The sequence below is a fragment of the Crocodylus porosus genome, unplaced genomic scaffold (genome assembly GCF_001723895.1).
Source record: "Crocodylus porosus isolate Cpor-Errol unplaced genomic scaffold, CroPor_comp1, whole genome shotgun sequence".
NCBI lineage: Eukaryota > Metazoa > Chordata > Crocodylia > Crocodylidae > Crocodylus > Crocodylus porosus.
In genome coordinates, this window is record NW_017728943.1 from 91,843,318 (window position 1) to 91,852,500 (window position 9,183).

Below are 9,183 nucleotides of genomic sequence, written 5' to 3' on the forward strand. Positions count from 1 at the left end.
TTACTGGTCTGAATATTTTGTTTAGTGAGTCTTTTTTTGTCATTATGTTTGGCTTTGCATGTGCTGAATGGGTATAGCAGAGTGATAACAGGGCATGTCCTCAACTCAGTGAGGGGGGCTTCAAGCTCTGCACGGCACCATTAAAATACCAACATTCAAAAGTATGGATGCTCCATGGGAACGTCAGAATGCTCATGACAGCTGTGGCTTGGCTGATGACCCAAGAGCGAGGGGAAACTTAATTCCAGTGCTAATCCTGTTCATTCCCTCCTAGCCCAGAGTCAGAGGTGCAGGGTATATAGGGGAGGTGGGGCATGCACTGAAAATTCCCACCCTTTTGAAATGCAGCAATAGCAGCAGCAGCAAAATCAGGCTCATTTTCTCATTCACTTTGCAGGGAAGAGTGAAACAGGATCCTGTGATGAGGTGGCAAACAGAATGGGGGTAAGTTATCCTGCAAGGAGAAAATAATGTGGGCATGATAGAAATAGCTGTTTTATAGATTTAAGGAGAGTGGTAAGAGGAGAGCAAAACAAAAAAGATCCCTCTGATAGTCCCTTGGAGCTTCTGTATTTTGAATGTTGACAATTTCCAAAATTCTGCTCTGGCCACACTTTAAGACTGGGGTTTCCAAGAGCAGCCAATGGAAATCCCACTGCCAGAGCCTTTGGCATTTAGTTTGAAAATGAATCTTGATTTACTGACATCTAGGTTTGGTCCTATTCTATTATTACTTCATATTCCCCAGATATGCACACAGTAAAACAGATTTGTGCTTTGGATTTAGTTTGTATTACTTGCTAGCGGAGGTTATTGTATTCTGATTACATATGATACTTTTTACTGGTGTGTCCCATGATAGGATTTGCAGTTTGTGCCAATCAATCAGACCACAAGTCCAAGCAGAAAGAGGTTATCATATCAAATGGGACCTGAGTATAACTTTGCTGAGGGAATACTATGCAGCCGCAGGCATAGGGGACATTTTCAAAAGTACCCAGTTCTCACTTTCAAAAGGGCTACATGTACACAAGGAGTTTAAAGAGTCAAATGTCCATCACCAATGACACTAGTAAAACTTCCACCTAACCCTCCATCACCCAAATTCCCTTATTGCCTAACAGTTTGCTAAAACATGCACAAAACCACCTAAGTCCTAAAGGTGTTGCACTGCTCAGCATCTGTCTCGTATTGAAGCTGTGTCTGGATTTGCAAATGAGGTATTTCCTCACCTCTTTCGTTTGTGAAACTTGATCCTGTACATGTGCTCAGATCACATCTAACTCCTTGTGACAAGGAGCACGCTAGGGGCCAGGTCTCATGCCAGCCTGCCCACCTGTCTCTATGGGGCAGCCCACCCAGTTTCTCCTGCCATGACTTTGCTATTTCCATAAACTGGTGGTATAATACAGGAGGCTTCCCATTCCCAGCCCTGATGCCAGGGGGCACTATCTGCAGCTCCAAACCTCCCCTACACCACTGCCCATGCCTCGCAAAAAGCATTCAGATTAGGATTACTCCCCAGTCTGAGACTGGAGCAAACCCAGTCCAAGCTGGTCTCCATTCATCTTCACATTCACTCCACCCCCCTCTCACAGGGACCTCTGGTATACTGCCCATTACTGGGCCACAATCCACTGCCCTTGCTCCTCTTGAGTAGCCCCTCTTGGGCTGTTACACTTCGCTACTTGCATGCTGCCCTCACCATTCAGTCCTTTGGTTGCCATGAGTTCCCCTACTCTATGTAGCCCAGCCTTATGCCAAACCCTGGGCTGATTCTGCCCCAAGCCCCTCACTGGGCAACTCTATACCATGCCTCATCCTGGGGTCTCCTTCTTATACTTGCAACCAGCTTCTCATGGGGCTGGCTGTTGCGCTGACCTTCAAGCTTACTCCAGTTCGGCCCTACCCAGCATGCCTCTGGGACTGCCCTTTAGGCCTTGTCCCCTCACACACATAGCCCTTCAAGCCTACTCCTGATTCAGCCCTACTCTGTGTGAGGCCACACAGCTACACTCCCCATGCTATCCCCTCCAGGATCTCGCAGCTCTGCTGGGCTCAGGCACCTACCCATGAGCACACCTGGCTCCACTACTCTCACAGCTCTCATGATTACCCACCAGATGATGGAGGCTGGGGTTAAGGTGCCCCCACCCACCTTTCACCAGGGAGGTAACTGGCCTGGCATTTCCTGGGTGTTCCCACACCACTAGGAGCCCCACCAGGTCTCCCCTTCCTGGCGGTGTGCAGTTTTAGGTCATGCCCAGGACCATAACGCTCCTGCTCTTACCTTCTAGATGTTCCTGCTGCAGCTCAGCCAGGCAACATTTCCGCCTGAGCTGGAAGCAGCAAACTGCAGTCTTTATATACCTGGTTCTCAAAATGGCTGCCGACATCAGGCACCTGCTAGCTGCCTGACTCTGCCCTTAAATGGCAAGCAGCTGAAGGTGTGCTGCCACACTTGTACCCTAACAAAAACCAGAAGAAGAGGTGTAAAGTAAGTGCCCCCTATCTTATCTAGCAGCCTAGTCAGTAGGAAGTTGGAGCATTCACATGGGAGAGCTGAGTTCCAAACCCTCTTCAAACTGTATTTTAACCCATACTTCACAGGAGTGTCCCTTACACACCCAGCCCTCAATACCTTCTGAAACTGCCCTCCATTACTTACTGTATTTTCTTACATATAACACACCCCTGAATAAGATACGTGTCATTTTTTGAAAGGAAGGATGGAGAAAAACAAGGTATTTCATTGAAAACACTGGTAAGTATGGTATTTTCCCAAGTAAAGCACAGGCAGCTGCAGTTGAGAGGCAGCAAAACATTGTGGTATTCTCTATACTGTAGGACACTGCACATATTGCTGGCTGAGACCAAAATGCCTGACTCCTGCTCTCAAGCTGAGCTCAGTGGGCTGCCAGTGGTACCAGCTTCTGCAATATGAGCTTCTTCCAGGAGAAAGAAAAATTGTCCATAGCCAGCAGATAGGGAGTGCTGCGCAGCATATGCACCCTTACTTTTTTCTTCCCCCACCAGAAGCAGATCAGGGGGCAGAGAGGAGTACTAGGTGGTGCAGTTGCTTTAATTCCTACTCCATCCAAACTGCCTGGGAGGAGCAGTAACATTTCTATTCAGGCAGTGCTGAGGGAGTCAACTGACTTCATCACTTATTGTAGTTTACCTGATTTCTGATAATCTTTCTTCAGTTTCCAGGTGTTAACGACTCTCCTTGTTAAATGATCTTGATGTTCCATTAATCAAGCTATCCTTTCTTCTGTAGTTTTTTTTCTGTCTGATACCCATTCCTGGTAATATCTCTTCTATTTCACAGCCCAGCAGACTGTTATTAGTTCTACCTAAAAATGTTAACTTAGATGTGATAATATTAATTCAGGTAAATATTGATTCAGATTTGAAAATGATTAACGGTGAAGTATTGGATGCACTGTCAAGATGCTCAGGAAGGCTAGACTTTGTTTTATGAATGTGAATGAGAGATGTACATTTTACAACAATGACTACAGGACTAGTGAAACAATATCTTTTGACTTTGCCTAGTTCACTGTGTTTTTTAAAGGTAATACGTAATCAGTCAAATTAATGCACATTAAAATAAGTTTTATTTGGTTTTGCTTTGATCTTAAGTTGAATAATATAGTGCTGGGCCCCTAGCATATTGGTAAATTAGTTTCTCTTGATCTGGAGAAAAATATGTGTTGTTTAGTGATGCATCTTGCCATCCGCACATCTCTTTGCTAAATCCTATATCCACCCATGTTCCTGCTGGAGGCTTGTGCAGCAGAAGCCGCTGTTACAGTATTTTATGGCTTAAAGTATTCCCCTCCATTTTCAGCAGCTGAGGTTTAGGGACAGGGTGCATATTGTATGAATGAAAATATTGGTATCAATTAGACCAGAGTTAGACAGATAGAGTATGAGAATGATGCTATTATCTCTAGAACTTACTCTACTGATTTTTTGTCTCTGTCTCCTGAGCTCTGTTTTGGAAGGACAGACCATCCTTGGATTTTTAAAGTAATGTGTTGAGCACTTAACTAATGTGTTGGTACATCCCAGTGGGAGATCAGTGCTTCTCTAGTGCATGAAGTGAGAGGTGGAGTTTAAGCAAACCCCCTCCCTTTGATATTTTCTACAAGAAGTAGTTTAAGTAGCTCCTTTCTGTGAATACTTAAAATGCCAGACTCTTCCTTTGCATCACTCAGGGACCCCACTCACCTTACTCGGACCTTATTGAGCCTAGAGAAGAGAAAATTGAGGGAAGATTTGCTAACAGTCTTCAAATGCCTGAAAGATGATTATAGAGAAGATGGTGATGGGCTTTTCTCTGTGGCTCTAGGAAACAGGCCTAGGGGCAATGGCCTCAAGCTGCAGCAGGGGAAATTGAGGATGGAGATTAGAAGGAACTTTCTGACTAAGTATGGTCAGACACTAGATCAGGCTACTTAGAAAAGTTATGGAATCTCCATCCTTGGAACCTTTCAAAAGCATGTTAGACAGACACTTGGCAGGCATGGTCCAATGCTTAATAACCCTCATATCCTAATATCCAGCCTAAATTTTCCTTGCTGCACTTTAAGATCACAACTCCTTGTCCTGTCCCATTCCACAGAGAACAGTCTATCTTCATCCTTCATATAACCACCCTTCAGGTATTTGAAGACTGTTAGCAAAACCCCCTTCACCAGAAGAAATAATTTTAGTTCTTTCAGCCTGTCCTTTCTTGAAGTGAGTGGCCCAAAACTGGATACGGTTCTCCAGGTGAGGCCTTCCCAGTGACAAATATACCAGGAGAAACACTTTCCTTGATTTGCAAGTGACACTTCTGTTAATACAATCCAACATGCTATTGGTCTTTTTGCAACAAGAGGACACTGTTGGCTCATCTTCAATTTATAGTCCATGATAGCCCCCAAGTTTTTTTCTGTAGTACTGTAGACTTCCTCAGTCTGGATTTGAACATATGATTATTCTGTATGAAGTGCAGGACTTTGCACTTGTCCTTATCGAATTTTATCCAACTGGTTGCTGAACATTTCTCCAATTTGTCAAGGTCATTCTGAATCCTAACCCTGGGGTGTCTGTAGCTCCACCCATCTTGGTGTTATCTATAAATTTGATAAGTGTTCACTTAGTCCCACTTTCCAAATTGTTAATGAAAATATTAAACAATAACTGGCCTAGGACAGACTCCTCAGGAACTCCATTAGAAACCTCCTCCTATTTAAGCATTGAGTTATTTATAATTACTTGTTGAACACTGTGATCCAACCATTTAGACCAGGTATGCTTTGAGAAACTTTAGATCCATGGCATAGGCCTTTGCCACTTAAATTAGTACTGAGAGCATCAGTAGACTAAGCAACAAATGAGGCAAGGGTTCTGTAGGGGATACAATATGATCAGGTAATTAAAAATTGTCATAGTGCACAGGAACAGGGAGACTGGACTAGGCTGGAGGGGAAATTTTAATGGATGTGTTTCTTAACTTGGCTACCTTTAATGTGTATGTATGTACAAGTTCCTTGTTTTTTTTAAAGCAATTTGAAAAAAAAATCTGAAAAAACAGAAATATTATGATATTGTATTATATTGACACTGCATCAGTGATCACCTGCTCGGAGTAGCTGCAGCTCCCTGCTGCAGCCACCAGGGACTTCCCGAATCATCAAAGCGCTCCAAATCTTTGCCGGATTTGGAGATTCAGCTACCAAATCGAGCTGAATCTCCTCCAAATCAAATCACAACCCAAAGCTTCACACAGCCCTAGGAGAAAGCAAGGAGAGAGGAGGGTCACCTGGACTGACCCAAGTGAATGGCAGAGAGAGGAGGAGGTGTGAAGAAATCTGATATAAAATACTTTAAACTGATGGGTAGTATAACAAGAGCAATATACATTCAGCACAGGAGTTCTGTATTGTCTTGCTTGGATACGTACACATTTGGGCATGTTTTGCTTTGTTCTGTTAGCTCCCAAAATGGAGAGTTTTCTTGCTATTAAGAATATGTGACTCAAACAGCAGGGGTCAGTCTGTGGTTTCAGGGTGTTCTTATTTCTATTGACTATACTTTGCATGTTCCTATCATTTGCCTGGTAACAAAGAGATCTAGTAAGGGTGCCTTACTACCCTTTTGCTGGTCACAGGCTTCTTGGCTGGAAGTCACGCTCTGTTCAGAAACTGTGTAATTGACAATACATTGGTTTATGTTGATTTGTGCCTCCAACCGATCATTTTAAAGATTTAAGAGCATAACAATATTTCTGTGTGCTTTCTATCCCTCTTAAGTGCATCACATGGATTTTCCTGACCATGACACAGGACAACTCAGTATGTGTCCTCATGGTTTCCATTTTAATGTGATAAAGTCAAATCACAATGGTAAAGTTCCATTAAATATATCGAAAAGGCTGATCACAATAGTAGATACAGCATGAAACTCTTAACTCTGTTGTCATGCCTTTCATGTCTTTCAATATCTGTCTTGTATGATTTTTAATGAGAAATACCAGGCCCACGGTAAATAACAAAGTCCAGCCTCAGTTATTATTCAGGCTGAGAGAGCAAGAAGAAACTGCCAAGGCCAAACATCCAAAAGTGACCTGTGACTTTTGTGTGTCTAACTTAAGACACATTGGCCATGATTTTCAGAGATGTCAAGCTCTCATGTAATCTTGATGCCAACAAGATTACAACAACAATCTTCCTTAAAAAGTATGCCTTAAATATTCCCCCAACTGTTTTCCTTGCCACAGCCCTACCACCACAGGTAAGGCTACCCAGAGGAAAGAGGACTGGCAGAAGGCAGGGGCAACCCAGATTTTTTTTCCCCTGGTCTCAGGCAGTTTGTCAGGATATTGTTTTAATAGGCCACCAATGGCATATGGATCTGCCAGGTAGAGAGGAAGGGTCAACATATTTACTTGCTTGAGTCTGAAAATGTCTGTTGATGGCACTATCTACAGAATGTGATATGCTCCTGAGGCACTGAGCAGTCTGTTACCAACATGACTTATTGTCATTTTTGTGTCTGTTAATTAGTAACCCTCTGGTTACTTGGTTCTTCAGTTTGCTTATAGCAGAAATGGGTAACGCTTGAACAGAAAAATGTATCTATTAAATAGAACATGTGAAGTAGGAAGCAGTCACAGACATTTGCTAGCAATGCTTGGGAATTTTTTTTCCTGAATGATTGCCGTATGGGGCCAAGAAGGATTTTTTCACTGCCTGTGGCTATAAATGTTGGAGGTTGTTTTGCCTTTCTCACAAGCATTAAGCGTTGGCTACAGCCAAGGCTGAGGTGCACCAATGCTCCTGCTGGAAGTAAAACTAAGGGGTGCCTGGTTAGAGGGCCTTGCCCTCACTTGAGGTCAAACTGATCACCACATTTGGGATTAGGATTAGTATAGATGGTGGGGGAGGGGGTTCCTTTGTAGTAGGGGACATGGTCCTCTTCTTTGAATCTCTTGATGCATTTTAATAACCCTTGCTAGGTTGGGACATTTATAATGATTATTCCCCACTTTACCTGTAGCAGTTAAGGTACTTTTGATGTTTGGAGGCAATACGTCTGGAAGCTATACAACAATGTTCAGTGTGTAGTTTTAGGAACAGGTTAGGGACTTGCATTAGATAGTGTGGAAAGGGGTGATTCTGCACTGAGCAGTGAATCAGACTAGATAACTAAGAGTCTACTGAACTTGAGGTTGATGCCAGCTGATTTTGTGGGCAGATTGTGAGGCTGGCTGCCATTTTTGCAGGTTAAGCATGGTGGGTCCTCTCTGATTGGCCAAGGGGATCTGGTAGTCCTGCCCCTTCCTACTGATTTACTGCAAAGGCTCTCTGTCATGTGGGCCCGCCCCGTGCCACCAACTGGTTGGTGGCAAGGGGTGGGTCAGTATAGTGGACAGCCCTCACAGTGAATCAGTGGCAAGAGCAGCAACCTCTTGCTTTACCAGCGGCCCTCTCTTTCCCTCTCTATGATGAACTGCACTGCTGGGTACTGAGGCAAAGACATTTAATCAGGGCCTTGGGAGATATGAGTTTTGTTTCTGGCTCTATCACAGACTTCCCTGTGTGAGGGAGGGCAAGTCACTTAGGCCATGCTTCTACTTTCTCTGTAGCATTGCTTCATTCATAGATAGGAGGCTAAGCTTTTAATTCCTCATATTCATGATGAAAATGTGTCCCTGCATCCCTGAATTTATAGATACTTCATGGTAAGTAACTTAGGATACAAGCAAAAGCCTCTCTTTGGGTGGGGGGAAGTGTATGCTTTTATTAATCCCTCTATTATATTCAAAATTGTATAAGAATTCAGAATGTTTTATATAACATAGGAGTATTTTAATTAGCAAATAAAACACAGTCTTACACTACCAATGATGTTACTGGTAATATAATAGTTATAATTCAGAAATGATGTGCTTGTCTCCCAAAATCAACTCAGAAAATTATTTCTCCCAAGCAGAACAACAAACTTTTTAATAGAGTTATCTACTAAATAGAAAGCTTTACTTCAGATAATAATGGAAGGATAAAAGACAAGGAAAAAATAAAACAAATAGAATGCATCTTTTCCACTGCAGTTTATTGTGTAATAATTTTGTCTCTATAGAACCATCAGATTCAAGAAGACACACTCAGGAAATTTTCTGTAGATAATTACGTGGGCTAAGAGGCAGCTTAGCCCTGTGAAAGAAAATAAAATTGCATTTATGAATACTCCACTCAGCTCCCCAAAGTTACATTTGAACTGTTTTTCACACAGTTCATTAGAGTGAAAGAGTTTAGCCTCGTTTAGGGCAATTTAAACTTTCTGATTGATTGTGCTGATGTTATATCCATGTCTTGTATGCCAAATATTAAAGGTTTACCCATTATTCTTAATCTGTGCGTAAATACTACATACACGTATGCAATATATATAGTTTCATAGTTTCTAGAGTTGGAAGGGACCTAGGCAGATCATCTAGTCTGACCCCCCCCCATGGCAGAAAAGAACACTGGGGTCAAATGATTCCAGCAAGATGTTCATCTAACCTCCTCTTAAAAAACCCCAGGGTAGGTGCCTGCACCACTTCTCTTAGAAGTTGGTTCCAGACCCTAGCCGCCCTGACCGTGAGGTAGCGCCTCCTGATATCTAACCTAAACCTACCCTCTGCCA

General features: G+C 42.9%; 1 protein-coding gene across 5 annotated transcripts in view; it reads left to right on the forward strand.

Moving 5' to 3' along the window:
* PLD5 (phospholipase D family member 5) overlaps positions 1–9,183 on the forward strand; it is a 306,170-nt gene that overhangs the window by 206,122 nt on the left and 90,865 nt on the right. The window contains exon 2 of one of the 5 annotated variants that reach the window (XM_019549796.1): positions 398–444. The exons of the other annotated variants lie outside the window; for them this stretch is intronic. The gene's annotated coding sequence lies outside the window, so the exon portion shown is untranslated. The remainder of the gene's footprint in view (positions 1–397; positions 445–9,183) is intronic. 5 annotated transcript variants of the gene reach the window in all.